The sequence below is a fragment of the Manis javanica genome, chromosome 4 (assembly GCF_040802235.1).
Source record: "Manis javanica isolate MJ-LG chromosome 4, MJ_LKY, whole genome shotgun sequence".
In the NCBI taxonomy this organism is placed as follows: domain Eukaryota; kingdom Metazoa; phylum Chordata; class Mammalia; order Pholidota; family Manidae; genus Manis; species Manis javanica.
In genome coordinates, this window is record NC_133159.1 from 75,415,064 (window position 1) to 75,430,558 (window position 15,495).

Consider the following 15,495-nt stretch of genomic DNA (forward strand, 5'->3'; position numbering starts at 1 on the left):
TCTTAGGTAGTTTTTTGATTACCAGTTCAATTTCATTGCTGGTAATTGGTCTGTTTAGATTTTCTGTTTCTTCCTTGGTCAGTCTTGGAAGGTTGTGTTTTTCTAGAAAGTTGTCCATTTCTTCTAGCTTGTCCAATTTGTTGACATATAATTTTTCATAATATTCTCTATAATTCTTTGTATTTCCATGGTGTCTGTTGTATATGTGTGACTTTTCCTTTTTTATTTCCAAATCTGTTTATGTGTGTACAGTCTCTTTTTTTCTTAATAAGTCTGATTAGGGGTTTATCTATTTTGTTTATTTTCTTGAAGAACAAGTTCCTGCTTTCATTGATTCTTTCTACTGTTTTATTTTCCTCAATTTTATTTATTTCTGCTCTGATCTTTATTATGTCCCTGTTTCTACTGACTTTGGACCTCATTTGCTCTTCTTTTTCTAGTTTCATTAATTGTGAGTTTAGACTATTCATTTGAGATTGTTCTTCTTTCTTGAGGTAGGCCAGTATTGCTATATACTTTCCTCTTAGAACTACCTTCACTGATCCCACAGGTTTTGGGGTGTTGAGTTGTTGTTTTCATTTGTTTCCATATATTGCTTGATTTCTGTTTTTATTTGGTCATTGATCCATTGATTATTTAGGGGCATGTTGTTAAGACTCCATATATTTGTGGGTTTTTTGTTTTCTTTGCATAATTTATTTCTAGTTTCATACTTTTGTGGCCTGAGAAGCTGGTTGGCACAATTTCATTTTTTATTTTATTGATTTTTTAATTTATTGATGCTTTTTTATGGCCTAGTATGTGATCTATTCTTGAAAATGTTCCATGTGCACTTGAGAAGAATGTGTATCCTGCTGCTTTTGTGTGAAGTGTTCTATAGATGTCTGTTAGGTCCATCTGTTCTAATGTATTATTCAGTGGTTCTGTCTCCTTACTTATATTCGGTCTGGTTGATCAGTCTTTTGGAGTGAGTTATGTGTTGAAGTTTCCTAAAATTATTGAGCTGCATTCTATTTCCCCCTTTAACTCTGTTAGTATTTGTTTTACATATGTAGCTGCTCCTATGTTTGGTGCATAGATATTTATAATGGTTATATTCTCTTGTTGAACTGACACTCCTTTATCATTATGTAATGTCCTTCTTTGTCTCTTGTTCCTTTCTTTGTTTTGAAATCTATTTTGTCTGATATAAGTACTACATACTACCACTCTTGCTTTTCTCTTCCTATTAGTTGCTTAAAATATCTTTTTCCATTCCTTCAGTTTTTTTCTGTGTATGTCTTTGGTTTTGAAGTGAGTCCCCTGTAGGCAGTATACAGATTGGTCTTGTTTTTTTTAACCATTCTGTCATTCTATGTCTTTTGATTGGTACATTTAGTCTATTTACATTTAAGGTGATTATTGATAGATGTACTTATTGCCATTGTAGGCTTTAGATTTATGCTTAACAAAGGTTCAAGGAAAGCTACCAGTCTATCTTAAATCACTTATTACTCTATTTCAAACACAATCTAAGGTTCTTTTTTGCCCCCCTTCTTCTTCTTCCTCTTCTACTCTTTATATATTAAGTGTCATATTCTGTACTCTTTGTGTATCCCTTCACTAACTCTGTGAGTAGCTGACTTAATTTTTTATTTGCTTAGTAATAATTGATCTACTATCTTTAGTGTAGGTTTATTTTCTCTGGTGACAGCTATTTAGCCCTAGAAGCATTTCCATCTAGAGCAGTCTTTTAAAAATATCTCATAGAAATTGTTTGGTGGTGGTGAATTCCCTCAAATTTTGCTTATCTGGAAATTGTCTAAGCCCTGCTTCAAATTTAAATGAAAATCTTGCTGGAGAGAGTATTCTTGGTTGGATACCCTTCTGTTTCATTGCATTGAATATATCATGCCACTCCCTTCTGGCCTGTAAAGTTTCTGCTGAGAAGTCTGATGATAGCCTGATGGGCTTTCCTTTTTAAGTGATCTTTTTTCTCTCTCTAGCTGCTTTCAGTATTCGTTCTTGTCCTTGGTCTTTGCCATTTTGATTATTATTTGTCTTTGTGTTGTTTTCCTAGTATTCCTTTTGTTGGGAGATCTCTGCACTTCTATGACCTGAGAGACTATTTCCTTCCATGGGTTGGGAAGGTTTTCAACAATTATTTCTTCAAAGAGACTTTCTATCCCTTTACCTCTCCTTTCTTCTTCTGATACCCCTAGAATGCAAATATTATTCTGTTTGGATTGGTTGCACAGTTCTCTCATTACTCTTTCATTCCTAGAGATTCTTTTTTCTCTCTGTTCCTTGGCTTCTTTGTATTCCTGTTATCTAATTTCTATTTCATTTACCATCTCCTCTACCTCATCTAATCTATTTTTAAATCTCTCCATTGTGAATTTCATTCCAGATACATTTTCAAAACTTCTATCTCTGTGTTGAAGTCCTCTCTCAGATCTTGAATGGTTTTCTGCAGCTCCATGAACATGTTTATGACTTTTACTTTGAAATCTCTATCAAGAAGATTGGTGATTTCAGTTTCAGTAAACCCTCTTTCTGGTGTTTTTTCTTCTTTTTTGGTTTGGACCAAATTCCTCTGTCTCTTCATTTTCTTTTCATGTTTCTTATGGGATAATAGATTTGTGTACAAGGTGCTCCCTAGTGCCCAGAAGTTCAGTTTCCTGTGCGGGAGTCCCAGCTGTTGGTGTGCAGTGGGTGTGGCACCTTTCCACATTGTTTGTGGTGTTCTGATTTCAAGTGGGCTCAATGGGCCATCAGCTGATGCAGTAACAAGGAGAATACTCTCTGGAGCTGCCAGTAGGTAGAGCTGCCTTCCCTCTGGCCTGCCACAATGGTGCAGGCAAGCAGGACCAGCACCTGCTGGGAAGAAAGAGCTCCTGTGGCTGGGCTGTGTACTCCCATAGGGCCACAGGACTGGAGCTGATCTTTGCCTGGCCTGCTGCAATGGCAGAGGCACTGGTGAACAGGACAGGGGCCTGCCAGGAGGAAAGAGCTCCCAAGGCTGGCTCCTGCACACAGAGCACCATTGTGAGGAATCTCCGGGTTTTGATACCAATAAGGGGGATGGAGTATCCAAAGCTCTTGCAGGCTCCCAAAGTGTTGGGCTGAGAGCAGGCTGGGGAAGTACTGTCCACCTGACCATTCTCCTAAACAGAGATCACTGTCCTTGCCCTTCTGGCACCCCTCTCACTGCTGGGAAGTCTTTCAAGCTGCCTGCTCTGCTTTCTTTCTCAGGGGGGCCAATGGAGCATGCCTGTTCTTCACAGGCAGCTTGGATCTAAGCCTGTGTGAGTGTTTGCCCCTCTCTTGTCCAGCCCCACCAATCCAGGGCCAGATGTTCAGGGTCCCAGGTTTCCACTCCCTCCCTGTTCCGTTCCTCTTCTTCTTGCCTGTGGATCAGGTGGGGACGAAGGCTTGGTCCCTGCAGCTCACAGCTAGGTTATTTTACCCTTTTCTGTAGGGTCTTTTCTTTCCCAAATGTCTATGGTCAGTTCTGCCATCTTCAGGTTGATTTCAGGTCTAGCTGTATTTGCTGTATTTTCGTGGTCTATGTGATTTTGTAAGGAGGTTTTGCCTTGCCTTCCTACACTGCCATCTTTTTTCCCCAGAATCCTTGTTCCCTAATTATATTTACATAGTAGCTGCACCCTGGCTGACTCCAAGCCAGGGATGCCAGATGGTTTGGAAGGATGGAGAAAAGACCTGGACACAGTGATAGGGACCTAGGTTTATTGGGGAAATTATGCACAAGGCATCCAGGACCAGCTGACAGGGCTCTCCTGCAGCAAGCTTTTATAATATGGCAACCAGCCTAGCAATTGTCTGGGGCCACTACGCTCCTGGCAGTACCCATATCTCAGGATGAAGGCCTGCTCTCTGGACATTCTTCATTACCAAGGAGATGTCCCAGGCTGCCCACCCCCAGTATCTCTGACCTTGTCATGCCAAACATGTTTTGCTACATATCTTGATTGGTGGGAGGACAGAGGGAGGACCAGAACCATGTATTTTTGAGATAATGAAGAACCTGGGCTTTCAGGGTGTGCTTGTACAAACCAGCCATCCAGCACTACCTTATATTATATATTATATGTATGTGTGTGTATACACACACACACACACACACATAATTAAGCAAGTATCCTTTACAATAAAATAATTAGGCAATAAAGATAAGATGAAAATGAGTCATCTTTAATTGCATTATGCAGAGATGCTCAGTGTGGACATTTTGCTCAGCATTCTCATACTTCTCCAAATATGGACACTCTCCTAACATATGTGCCTCCTTTATACAGAAATTTAACTAATAGGTCCAGTTTCAAAGGAATTTACTTAGAGAAGGACGTGATTGAGTGAGCACATGTGTTTGTGGAGGAAAGACATGGAACAAGTGTACAATGGGAAATGAGAAGCACAGAAAAAAATCTGGAGAAGCAGCTTGTGTGAGGACAAAGTTCTCCTTCCTCTTCTTCCTCTCCACTTACCTCACCATCTTCCTGGTTTGTGGAAACTCTCATACGGGGCCAGATAGTAAATATTTTAGGATTTGCGGGCCTTAGGGTCTTTGTCACAACTATTCAGTGAGAGCATCCATAGACAATATGTTAACAAATGGGCATGGCTATGTCCTGTTAAGACATTACTTTCAAAAATAGGCAATGGGAAAAAGTTGGCCTAACGGCCACAGTTTTCTCACCCCTGGTTTAAGTAAATGCATTACTACTACATGTCAAGGGTCATCATTGGATGGTCATCCTATGTATCACTGTCTTACAGGTCAATGGTCCAATTCCAGAATTTCAATCTGAGCGTCTGCTCCTAGAGACTTTACGGTCAAACGGTTTATAAAAATCTTTATTGTTTGGAGCAGACATAAGGAAAAGGAGTGTATTTACTCCATCTGTCTGAGCATCATCCAAGTAAGTCCCTACCTGGGTGTCGGGGTCATGTGTCCACATGTCTACACAACAAACTGTCTTACTCCCGACAACATACACCAGTTGTTCTTAGATAGGCCAAAGAGAAACAAGTGGTGATGGGACATAGTCAGGGGTAATGAGGAAGAGGCCAGTTTTGTTAGTAGGAAGGGGATATCAGCTGCCAGGTCTGCAGGCCTCTGTGAGTGAGTGAAGGAGCCTAACATTTGGGTTCATGCCAAGGTGACTTCACCTAGCCTGAGTGGGCTGGGCACTGGTGAAGGATATACAGATTTTCAGGGGTGTCTCTGCTTGCATTTGCTATACATGGCCTGACTGTGCCAAGCACAGATTAAGGAACAACATAGTTGCCCTGGCTACAGCACAGGTCATAGCTAAGATATAATGACTTGCAGGCACTGTCATCATGTGGCAACTCAAAATCATAGCTTATCCAGTAACATATGAATGAGTGACTTTTCCTGTGAAAAGTGCTTTATTCATATATAGAATTTATAGAAATTTTAGTAAAATAAAATATAAATCTGCATATACAAATATGTCACATGCATACAATGATAATTTTGCCTCTGTTTCCTGATGTAAAGATTGGCTATATTGTAGGTTCTTTAAAGGTTAACTGAAATGATGAGCGAAGTTGTAAGTTCTTAAGCTCCTATGGAGAGCATGCATTTCTGCTTGGTTCTCCCTCCCAGAAAAGAGACTTGGATGTATGTAATAGGGAAGTAATGACAGGCAGCCAGAGGAGGGAAAAGGGGAAAGTGAGCTTAGTTACGATGGGAAAATGGAAAAATCAAAAAGGTGAATTACTGAGCTTGTTACCATTGTGGAAAACTGGAGATCAATCCCACTGTAGATATTATGAAGAACTACATAATATGCATTTCAGAATTGCCCCTCGGAAAGGCAATATGGGGATTTGGGCATGGGATTAACAACCTCATGCTTCCCATTGATTGAGAATTGCCAAAAGGATTTTTAACACCCCTAAATTTATAGGCTGTGCTTGTGAAAAATGGGCTGCCTTTCAGTTTGCAGAAAAGCCTGAGACAGAACAGGATAAGGACCCTTGAGGGAGGGCATAGCAGTCTGCCAACTGCACCATGACTGCACTGCTGCGATGGGTTTGAGCACAGAGGCAAGAGAGAGAATGAGCAGACCAGTATTCAAAATAATTGAAGCCTAGGAATTGGGAAGTATGGTGACCTAATCTAAATTTTCTTTTCAGATAAATGTTTGTGCTAAAAACAATTTAAAATTCTGGAATAAGAAACTTTTAAGCTTTTTAAAGTAACAAAATCCACTGTTTATTTTGATGAGTTTTGGCTTTAATAACTTGAAGTTGAGAAAAAAGACATGTCATTAAATAAATTATGATATTTATTTTTAAAAAATAATAAAAGCAATAAAAAATTTGGCAAATAATGAATGACATTGCTAGGCCAAATTCCAAGGGAAAGTGGGGACCCAAAGACCTAGGTAGAGCATTGAGACTGCTTTTTCCTGATAGCATTTGCCAAACAGGGATACATACCATCAGTTTTGAGGGCATTGTGAGATAAAGGTCCAGAATTCAAAAGCCAAAGCTTGCCCCAAGTAAACAGTTTATGGGAATGTAACATACAACATGATGGCTATAGTTGGTAATACTGCATAGTATATTTGAAAATTGCTAAAAGAGTAGACCTTAAAAGTTCTCATCACAAAAAAAGTTTAACTGTGTGTGATGATGGAAGTTAACTAGACTTATTATAGTGATCATTTTGCAATATATACATATATCAAATCCTTATGTTGTATACCTGAAACTAACATAATGTCATATGCCAATTATATCTCAATTTTTAAAAAGCATTAAAATCTATGCACCAAATTAACAAAATATTGTGATTCAGCATCAAAAAATTGTTAATCTTGCTAATGATAAGAAAAAATAAAAGGCAGCTTATTTGCTTTAATAACAGCATTAAACTAATCATGAGAAATAAAGGCAATATCAAATGGGATGTATATTTCCCTATTCTTGCCTCCCCAAAGCACTGAAGATTAATAAGATGACATCACAGTTCTATGTGATACAAAAGGAAAGCAAAGCTTCAATGGAAATGTCTTTATTCATGAGGGAATATGTTTTGTTTGAACATTAGAAATTGAAAGTTAGAATTTCTCATACTAGAGTGCTGGTAAGGTAATCTTGCTGCCATTTTAGAGGTTATACTTCAAAAAGATCAGTCAGGATGCTCATGAGTAAATGAGTATTAGTCCTATTTTTTTTCTAGGTTTACAGAGAATAGATACTGTTTTATCCTTCTGGAATTATACATTGTTTCACATTTTTAGTGTAATTAAATAGAAACCAAGCCTCATTTAATAATAAAATTAAATGGGATATACAGAAAATAGAATTATAGTATAATATCTATTAATCACTTACCATATTCCAGGCACTGTGCTAAACATGTTCAATGTTAACATATTAAGCATGTTCACTACCGTATCTCATGAGATTCTTAGGGTGATTCTGCTATTTATTCATTGCCTTCCAACTCCAAATCTACCTTTCATTCCCTGTTCTGAAAAAGTAGAGCTGAACTCTTCAAATACCTTTCCGTTGCAACATGGCACTGGGTAGGCTTTGTCAGTAAAGGGTATTGGGAAGACAAAGAAAAGAGTCTAGTAGGAAACCACCTTTAGATGTTAAAAGACTAGATCAGTAATTCTTAACATTTGCTGCACATAAATATCAACTGGGGTGCTCTTTAGAAATGCACGTACTTGAATTCCAGATCTATCACCAACTCTGATTTAATAGGTCTAAGCGTGACTGTTTTTTAAAAATACTTCCTCAGGAAATTCTAATTGAAGTCAAGGATGAAAACAACTGAAATAAACTTTCAATGAAAGCATGAACTATCAGTAAATCTGACATTCCTCACTCTTCACAGGTTATGCCCAAAGTTCATTTGGTGCAATATGGAAAGGAGAACAAGTAAAGGGAAAAAAGATCCCTGAGGAGCTATAATGACAAGGTGCCTATCACATATAATTGCAGCCTGGGGCTTGTTTCAAAATGTAGGTTTTATTATTATTCAGAGACAAAAAATGATCAGGGGTCAATTGCCATTGAAAAGATAGTTTGTTACTCACAGTTCTTATGAGGAGGGGGCATGCCACACTATGCAGGGCCACATAAGGGTCAATCAAGTGGCAAAGGGAGCAAAGTGAAACATGAGCAAGAACCTTTTTTGTGATGTTTTCAATAAGGAACAGGTGAAGCATGATAAGCAGGGTTAGGATTGGCCAGTGTGAGTAATTTCAGTGGGCTCTGGGACATATCTACAGTTGTCTGATACCTGACGTCCAAGTGATTAGAACAGGTGGTTAGTGGTCCAGAGTGTGAGAACTTATAGAGAAAGTGGTTGGGACATGGGCTATGTATAGGTTAGTTTGTACATGAAAGGCACACTTGCCGGAGAGTCCTTTACTCTCTCTAAGAATTGGCTAGTTCTGGGATGGTTAGTCTCTTCAGGGTCAGAAAAGCCCAAAGTTATCACACCATGAAATACAGAGCTAGAAAATGCAGTTATTACAGTGCTGCATCTCTTGGATAGTCCGAACACTCAAGTCAAGATCATGTGGCTATTTTAAGGTGATCCTGGACAAGTAATATCCACAGGCACATAAAAGAATTGAATGTAAATCCTCCACAAAAGAAAATAGTTTTATCCTATTCCTTATATAAAGCCCACAAGAAAACTTTGAAGAAATTGAATAGAAATAATGAGAAAAAATAACAAAGACCAAAGGAACAAATGAAGAAACTTTAAATATAGTAAATATTGCACAGAATTTACAAACCCACAGACTTTCCTTGCTTAAAAAAATAAAAGACAAACTGAAATATTTGAAATAGGAAACTCTGTTAGGTGACACAGCAGATTTCAAAAGGAATGGAAATTTCTTTACGTGAAAAATGGAACAGCTGAAATTAGAAATACAAAATACATTATTAAAGGCAGATTAGAGTCATCTGAAGAAAGAACTGGTGTACTGAAAGACAGTTACAAATAAAATATCATGAGTGCAGCACCAAATAAAACAAAACAAAAAAAGAAGAGATGGAAGAGAAGTGAGGTATCTTGGAGGAAAAGGCAAGGGAATCTAAACTGTATTGAACAGGTGTGTTACAGAACAAAAGAGAGACTAATGCAAAGACAATATTTTTAAAGTATTGGCTGGTAATTTCAAGAAATATTTAAAGGAAACCAAACCACAGATTCAAGACCAATTCACCAAACAGAAAAAGTTGGCGAGCTGTGGAACCACAAGGATAAAGGGAAATCTCAAAATTAGATAGTAGTATAGAACAACTAAACATAAAATCAACAGGGATATAGAGAACTTGACATCCCTATCAATCCACTAGACCTATCAGACATCCATAGAATACTCTTCCCCATATCAACAGAATACACTCTCTTCTAAAATACCCATGAAACATTCTTCAAGATAGGCCATTTACCAGACTATAAAACAAACCTCAATAAATTTAAAAGGATTTAAATCATGTAAAGTATGTTTCCTAAACACAATGAAATTAAATTAGAAGTCAACCACAAAAGGAAATTTGGGGATTTACAAATATGAGGGAATCAAAGACATTCATAAGAAATGAATTAGTCAAAAAAGAAAGGGAAATTAGAAAATATTTTAGGGTAATTAAAAACCAAAACAAAACACAAATATTAAAATATACAGATTCAGCAAAAACACAGCTTAGATAGAAATTTATAGCTATAACATCTCTACCAATGACTAACTAGCATTGAGAAAACATTAAAAGTCTCCCTTCCTTATAATGGGGAGTAAAGATGAGGGCAGTTTTTTAAAAAAAGAAAAAGAAAAAAGGTGGTGGCTTTGCAAGATTGAGGGAATGTGCAAAATCCTGATATTTATCTTATAGGAGGGAGAAGTGGAGCTTGTACTTGATGGCCAGGCCTTTCAAAGCACTTCCCTAGGGAAAGTGGACAGGTGGTTTATGGAAGTCACATAGCTGTGACTTTGGGAAAAGGAGCACAACCTGCATACATCTGTCTCAGGTGGGAGGGAGAGGAATGGGGCATTCATCTAACATATTGGTCTTTCAGTGAACTGCTCTAGGAAAAAGGAGGTGGCAGTTTTTGGCGGCCATCACAACTCTTCAAGATTGGGAGAAGGTGCACAACTTTCAGATATCTTTCCCAGAAAGCAAGGAGAAGGCTCGAATATGCACATCCACAGAAAAATTTTTAGAGGCTCCTAGAACCTCTAGTAAGGTCAATTGATGACTGTCTTTTCTTGCTAAAGCCAATCTTTAAAGATTGGAAGAGGTGGCTACCTCTTCAAATGTACAAACATCAATTCAAGTCTACAAGGAACATGAAGACTCAAAGAAATATGACACAATCAAAGGAACAAAATTAATCTACAGTAACTTATCTTAAAGAAATTGAGATCTATGGATTGTCTGACAAAGAATTCAAAATAATAATCTAAAAGAAGCTCAGTGAGCTACAAGAGAAGACAGTAGACAACTAAACAAAAATGTATAAACAGAAAAATGTTACATAAACAAAATGAGAATATTAACACAGAGATAGAAGCAAAAAAAAAATCCAAAAGAAATTCTAGGTCTGAAGAATATAGTACTGAGCTGAAGAATACAATATTGAAATGAAAATTTTAATAGAGAGCTTCAGTAACAAGTTGACCAAGCAAAAGAAAGAATCAGTGAACTTAAAGACAAGTCATTTGAAATTATCCAGTCAGAGGAGCAAAAAGAAAAAAAAATGAAAAAGAGTCAAGAAAGCCTATGAGATTTATGGAAAGGCATCAAGAAAATCAATATGAGCATACCTTGGAGATATGGCAGACACCACAATAAAGCAAATATAGCTATAAAATGAATCAAATGAATTTTTTTGTTTCCCAGTACATATAAAAGTTATTTACACTATACTATAGTCTATAAAGTGTACAATAGCATTATGTCTAAAAAAAAGTACATATCTTAATTTAAAAACACTTTATTGTTCAAAAATGTTAGCCATGATCTGAGCTTTCAGCAAGTCATAATCTTTTTGCTAGTGGAGCATCTTATATCAATGTTGATGGCTGCTGACTGATCAAGATGGTGGTTTCTGAAGGTTGAGATTGCGATGACAATTTCTTTAAATAAGGCAAAAAGGAAATTTACTTCATTGATCAGCTCTTCCTTCCCCTTCCATGAACAATTTTTCTGTAGTATGTGATGCTGTTTGGTAGCATTTTACCCACAGGAGAACTTCCTTCTGTATCCTGCCACTGTTTTATCAACTAAATCCATGTAATATTCTAAATCTTCTGTTGTTGCTTCAACAATCTCAGCATTTCCACCAAGAGTAGGTTCCATCTCAAGAAGCCACTTACAATACTCAGCCATAAAAAGCAACTCCTCAACCATTAAAGTTTATTGAGAGATTGCAGCAATTCAGTCACATATGCAGGCTCCACTTCTATTGCTGTTTCTACTACTCAGTTACTTCCTCTGCTGAAGTCTTGAATCCCTGAAGGTCATCCACAAGGTTTGGAATCAACGCCTGTCAAACTCCTGTTAATATTGATATATTGACCTCCTTCATGAGTCACAAATGTTCTTAATGGCATCTAGAATGGTGAATCTTTTCCAGATGGTTTTTCAGTTCACTTTTCTCAGATTCATCAGAGGAATCACTATCCATGGAAGTTATAGCCTCATGAATGTATTTCTTAAATAAGAGGACATGAAAGTCAAAATGGCTTTTTGATCCACAGGCTGCAGAATGGATATTATGTTAACAGGCATGAAAATAACATGAGTCTTGTGCATCTCCATCAGACCTCTTGGGTGACCAGGTGCATTGTCAGTGAGCAGTAATATTTTGTAAGGAATCTTTTTTCCTGAAGCAGTGGATCTCAACAGTGAGCTTAAAATATTCAGTAAACTAAACAACTGCGCTGTCATCCAGGCTTTCATGTTCCACTTATAGAATACAGGAAAAGTAGATTTAGTATAATTCTTAAGAGCCTTAGTGTCTTTGGAATTGTAGAATAAACATTGGCTTCAATTTAAAGTCACCAGCAACAATAGTTCCTAACAAGAGAATCAGCCTGTCTTTGGAAGCTTTGAAGCCAGGCATTTACTTCTCCTGCCTAGCTATGAAAGTCCTAGATGGCATCTTCTTCCAGTAGAAGATGGTTTCATCTACACTAAAAATCTATTTTTTAGCTTAGCCATCTTCATTAATTGTATAAAGCAGATCTGGATAACTTGCTGTAGCTTCTATATCAGCACATGCTACTTCACCTTGCACTTTTATTTTTATGTTATAGAGAGGGCTTCTTTCCTTAAACATCATGAACAACCTCTGCTAGCTTCTAATTTTTCTTCTGCAGCTTCCTCACCTCTCTCAGCCTTCATAGACTTGAAAAGAGTTAGGGCCTTGGGTTGGATTAGATGTTGGCTTAAGTGAATGTTATGGCTGGTTTGATTTTCTATACATAACTTTCTCCATATCAGCAAAAATGCTATTTCCCTTTCTTATCACTCATATGTTCATTTGAGTATCATATTTAATTTCCTTCAAGGACTTTTCATTTACAATCTGGTTGGTAGAAGAGGCCTACCTTTCATTCCATCTTAGTTTTCAACCTGCCTTTCTTACTAAGCATAATCATTTCGAGATTTGGATTTAAACTGAGAGTCATGAGATTTTTCCTTCACCTGAACACTTAAAAGCCATTGTAGGGTTACTAATTGGCCCAATTTCAATATGGTTTTGTCTTAGGAAATAGGGAGGCCCAAGGAGAAGGAGAGAGATGGGGGAATGGCCTGTGACTAGAGCAGTTAGTACACACACAATATTTATCAGTTAAGTCCAACACCTTGTATGGGTACAGTTCTTGGAACCCCCTCCAAAATTTATAATAGTAAAATTAAAGATCACTAATTATAGATTACCATAACAAATATAATAATAATGAAAAAGTTTGAAATACTGTAAGAACCAAAATTTGCCATACAGACACAAAGTGAACAAATGCTTTGGAAAAGTGATGCAGATAGACATGTGTGATACAGCATTGGCACAAATCTTGAACTTGTAAAAAACACAATATCTATGAAGTGCAATAAGATATGCCTATATATGTAGTATGGAACTCCCAGAAGGTGGTAAGAGAGAGAAAGGGACAGAAACCTTATTTAAAGAAATAATGGTTGAAAACTTCCTAAATCTGAGGAAGGAAATGAACACTCAGATGCATGAAACCTAAAGAATACCAAAGAGGTTAAATTCAGAAAGTCTGCGCTGAGACACAGTATAATCAAATTGCCAAATCAAAGGCAAAGAGAAAATTTAAAAGCAACAAGAAAAAAGTGATATACAAGGAATATCATCAATTCAGCTAAAGAATCCCTGTCATGTACAAGGGAACCTCATAAGACCATCAACAAATCCCTCTGCAGAAACCTTACAGGATAAAAGGGAGTGGGATGATATACTCAAAGTAGTGAAAGAAAAATGCTATCAACCAAGAATACTATACTCAGCAAAACTGTCCTTCCAAAAATGAAGAGATGAAGACTTTCCCAAATAAATAAAAGCTCAGGGAGTTCATCACCACAAGCTTATCTTATGAGAAATGATAAGGGGACTTATTCAAGTTGAAATGAAATGACACTAAACAGAAAAATGAAAGTATATCAAAGTATAAAACTCACTGTAAAGGTAAGCATATAGACAAATACAGAATACTGTAACACTATAATAGTGGTATATAAATCATTTTTAATTTTAGTATAAGTGTTAAAGGAGAAAGTATTAAAAATAAATATAACTATAAATATTTACTAATGGATATATAATACAAAGAGATATAAAATGTAATGTCAGTAACACAAAATTAAAAGGGAGAAGTAAGGTGTAGAGTTTTTGTATGTGATTGAAGTTGTTATTGTTACCTTAAACTATTATAACTATAAAATATTTTAGGTAAGCTTCATGGTAACCATAAAGAAAATACCAGTAGAGGATTCACAAAAGGAAAAAAGAAAAGAATCAAAGAATCTCACAATAGAAAAAAAAATCAATGAAACACAAAGGAAGACAGCAAGAGAGAAAAGGAGGAAGAAAAAAAATCACAAAACAGATAGAAAACAACTAGCAAAATAGTAATACTAAGTCCTTCCCTATCGATAATTACCTTAAATGTAAATGGACTAAATTCTTCAATCAAATAACTAAGTGGTTGACTGAATAAAATACATGAATGGATTAAAAAAACAGATTAACTTTGCATATACTTCCAAGAGATCCTTTTTAGATTTAAGGATAAATAAAGGCTGAAAATAAAAGGATGGAAAAAGATATTCATGCAAAAGGTAAACAAAAGAGAGCAGAACTGGCTTTACTTATATCAGACAAAACTAACATTAACTCAAAACTGTAATCGCAATCAATAAAGAAAGATTATATAATGATAAAAGGTTCAGTTTATCAGAAAGATATAACAATTATTCATATATATACACCCAACATCAGGGCACTTAAATACATAAAGCAAATATTGACAAAACTGCATCGGGAGCAAAACAGAAATACAATAACAGCAGACTTCAATATACCACTTTCAACAACAGACATAACATCTGGAAAGAAAATCAGTAAGGAAATAGACTTGAACAGCATTAAAGACAAAATGCGCCTAATATATATACATAAACAAAACAGTCCACACAACAGCAGCAGAATGCATCATCTTGTCAATCACACAAGTAACCTTCTTCCTGAGAGAGCACATGTTAGGCCACAAAATAAGTCCTAACAAATTTTAAGGCTGAAATCAGACCAACTTTTCCAACAACAATGGTATGAAAATAGAAATCAATAACAGGAGAAAAATGGAAAATACACATATCTGTGGAAATTAAACAACAGACTTCTGAACAGCTAACAGATCAAAGAGGAAGTCAAAAGGAGAAACAGAAAATATCTTGAGACAAATGAAAATGAAAAACATACCAAAAATTATTGGATTCAGCTAAAGAATCCAGATTCTTTCTTTCTTAGATTAAGAAAAAAGAAAGATCTGAATTTAATAATCCAACTTTACACCGTAAGGAACTAGAAAAAGAATAAACTAAGCCCAAGGTTAGCAGACAGAATAAAATTATAAATATTAGAGCAGAAATAAACAAAATAGATACCAGCAAAACAATAGAAAAAATTAATGAAACTGCTCAGGCCTGAATGTTTGTGTCTCCAAAAAATCCTATGTTAGAATTCTACACCCCAAAGATGATGATATTAGAAAGTGGGGCCTTTGGGAGGTGTTTAGGTCATGGTGACAGACCTCATGAATGGGATTCATGCCTTTTAAAAGATTGCAGAGAGATCCCTAGCCCTTCGCACTACATGAGGACATAACGAGAAGGCATTGACTATAAACCTGTAAAGCCCTCAGCTGAAGAAGACTGGTGTCTTGTGGACTTCTCAGC

General features: G+C 36.4%; 1 long non-coding RNA gene across 2 annotated transcripts in view; it reads left to right on the forward strand.

The window, feature by feature from the left end:
* Positions 1 to 15,495, forward strand: part of LOC140848925 (uncharacterized) — a 34,048-nt gene that overhangs the window by 8,184 nt on the left and 10,369 nt on the right. For both annotated transcript variants that reach the window (XR_012130233.1, XR_012130232.1), the window contains exon 3: positions 4,780 to 4,922. This is a non-coding gene — a long non-coding RNA (uncharacterized lncRNA). The remainder of the gene's footprint in view (positions 1 to 4,779; positions 4,923 to 15,495) is intronic.